Here is a 2,653-nt window from a genome sequence, read left to right as displayed (position 1 = left end):
TACATGCTTCCACACAACCCTTCCCTTTAGAAAAGCCACATAGAACCAATTCCCACACCAACCTCGGGGAGCAGCCCAAACTTTTCCTTTCTCAGTGCTGGCTCCCTTGTGCACAAGCTAAGTAAACTTTTTCTTTGCTGCTACGTGTAGGGATGTCTCTTTTTTGATGTTGTTGTTATTTGGTTTTTATTTCATAATCATAAACTTAACTCTGCAACCCAGCTAGATGTGGAGGGGAATAAGGAAAATACGGAACCCAGAGAACTGCAGCAAGAGCACAAAGATTACAGGAGGTTGCGAGCAAGTGGGGTAGGGGGTGCTCTCCTGAGCTACAGAAGGAATGGTTTGGTGGTTAAGACAAAACATTTAAGTCAAATTTGTTGGAGTTGTCCACAGTCAGCAATGGTGATCTTCTTGCTGGTCTTGCCATTCCTGGACGCAAAGCACTCCATGGCTTCCATGACATTCGTGCCCTCTCTTTCACCTTGCCAAGGACCACATGCTTGCCATTCAACCACTCAGTCTTGGCAGTGCAGATGAAAAACCGGGAACCATTTTTGTGTTGGGTCCAGCATTTGCCATGGACAAGATGCTTCAGGTTGAAGTTCTCATCATCAAATTTCTCACCATAGATAGACTTGCCACCAGTGCCATTATGGCGTGTGAAGTTACCACACTGGCACATAAACCTGGAACGATTCTGTGAAAGCAGGAACCCTTAAGCCAAATCCTTTCTCTCCAGTGCTCAGAGCATGGAAGTTTTCTGCTGTCTTTGGAACTTTGCAAACAGCTCCAATCTGTTAACATAGTTTTATGGATTAGATAAGCAGTCCCTTCTTGGTTTCCAGGTCTCTTACCTCAAAGGAGAGGTGGCCCAAGGACTCAGCATTGACAGCGGTATCGAAGAACGTGGTGGGGTTGACAATGGTTAGTAGCCAGCGACTCTGGGAGTCAGCAGCATCTGCAAAGCCTAGTGATGTCTCTTGCTTTCTATCCTGGGAGATCACAGGAACCTAGGGGCATCGGTAACAAGGCTGGTCTCCAACTCCTGGGCTCAAGCGAACCTCCTGCCTCAGCCTCCTAAAGTGTTCGGATTACAGACATGAGCCACCTCGGCTGGTGGCACACCGTTTTTTGCTATGCTGTCTTATCTTTACTGACTGTAACCGTGTAGAGTTCTTAAGTCATTTCATAAGTGTGTGTCTTGCTTCCCAGTCAATTAAAATGATAAGGAACTACATCTGCTTCTCTCTGGCTCTCAGATTGCCTGGTACAGTGTTCGACATGCAAAGCTTCTTCAATGTTCTTAGTGAACACATCTTTTCATGGCCACAAAATTCCAAGAACTTTTCCTTTTCTCCCCAGATGTAGCTCCCCAAATGTTCCCTGACATTAGTTGAAATACAGTTAATCATCATTATTTGAAGATTCCCTATTTGTGAATTCTCTTTCTTGCTAAAATTTATTTGTAACCCCAGGAGCAACACACATGGCACTTTCAGGGTCTTTGGTGGACCTGTGCAAAGTGATGAAAAATTTGTGTAACCTGATGTGTGTGTTCCCAGCTGAGGTCCCACAAGGCAATGTTCCGCCTCCTCATTCCAGCTCATACTACAAGTGTCCTTTTCATGGTAAATTCAGTGCCACGTTTTTTGCATCTTTGTTGGTGATTTCACTGTTTAAAATGGCTCCCAAGCACAGAGCTGAAGTGTTGTCGAATGTTCCTAAGCTGTGATGTGCCTTATGGAGAAAATATGTGCGTTAGTTAAGCTTCGTTCGGGCATGAGTTGTAATGGGGTTTGCCATGAGTTCAGTGTTAATCAATCAACAAGATATTTGGTATCTTTACACGGAAATACACATAAAACAAAGTTATGTATTGATTGATTAAGAAAAACACTGTGACCAGAGCCTCATAAGAACCTAACCCTGGATCTCCCCAATGAGCAACTGTTCAGCATTTGGTAATTCAGTGTTCACAGTGACTTTATAGAACATAAATACTGCAAATAAACAGAACTGACTGTACTTAAATACTTAAAACATTGGTTAGAATTGCACAACCTGAAATATGAGAGTTAATTTGTTCACAAAGAGTCCATACTATTCTGTGTATGGATCAAGACTGTGCTAAAGTTTAATAATTTATTTAATGATCATGAAACACATTTTGCCTATTTAGAACATTTTGTTGATTCCAGAACAGTTAACTCTCATTCCATAAATAAACGATTAACTACAACATAGTTTGATGTGGCTCCTACATATGAACACATTATTGCCTAAGCTATTATAGCTCTCTTGGAAACAAATGAGCAAAAAATTCTAAGTGCCTATTTTTGTCAGTTATTTCTTATGATGAAAAAAATGTGTTCACAACTATACCATAAGTGTGACAGCGATGACTTCTCAAATGTAGTATGTGATATACCATTAGCTATATGAAGTGTTCTTAGGTCTAAGAAACATCTGAGAAAAATTAAGGGATATGAAACTAATAACTAATTTCATTTTTTTGAGGAAGAAGATCTTTTTTTTATTTATTTATTTTATTTTTATTTTTTTTGAGACAGAGTCTCACTGTGTTGCCGGGGCTAGAGTGCCGTGGCGTCATCCTAGCTCACAGCAACCTCAAACTCCTGGGCTCAAGCGA

At 41.2% G+C, this 2,653-nt stretch overlaps 1 pseudogene; it reads right to left on the bottom strand.

Annotated features, from left to right (window-relative positions):
- Nucleotides 1-371: 371 nt before the first annotated feature.
- Nucleotides 372-2,653, bottom strand: part of LOC105816593 — a 2,885-nt pseudogene continuing 603 nt past the window's right edge.

Source organism: Propithecus coquereli, unplaced genomic scaffold (assembly GCF_000956105.1).
Source record: "Propithecus coquereli isolate 6110/MARCELLA unplaced genomic scaffold, Pcoq_1.0 Scaffold38, whole genome shotgun sequence".
Lineage (NCBI taxonomy): Eukaryota > Metazoa > Chordata > Mammalia > Primates > Indriidae > Propithecus > Propithecus coquereli.
The sequence above is the reverse complement of the archived record's forward strand: the minus strand, read 5'-3'. Positions and strand labels throughout refer to the sequence as shown.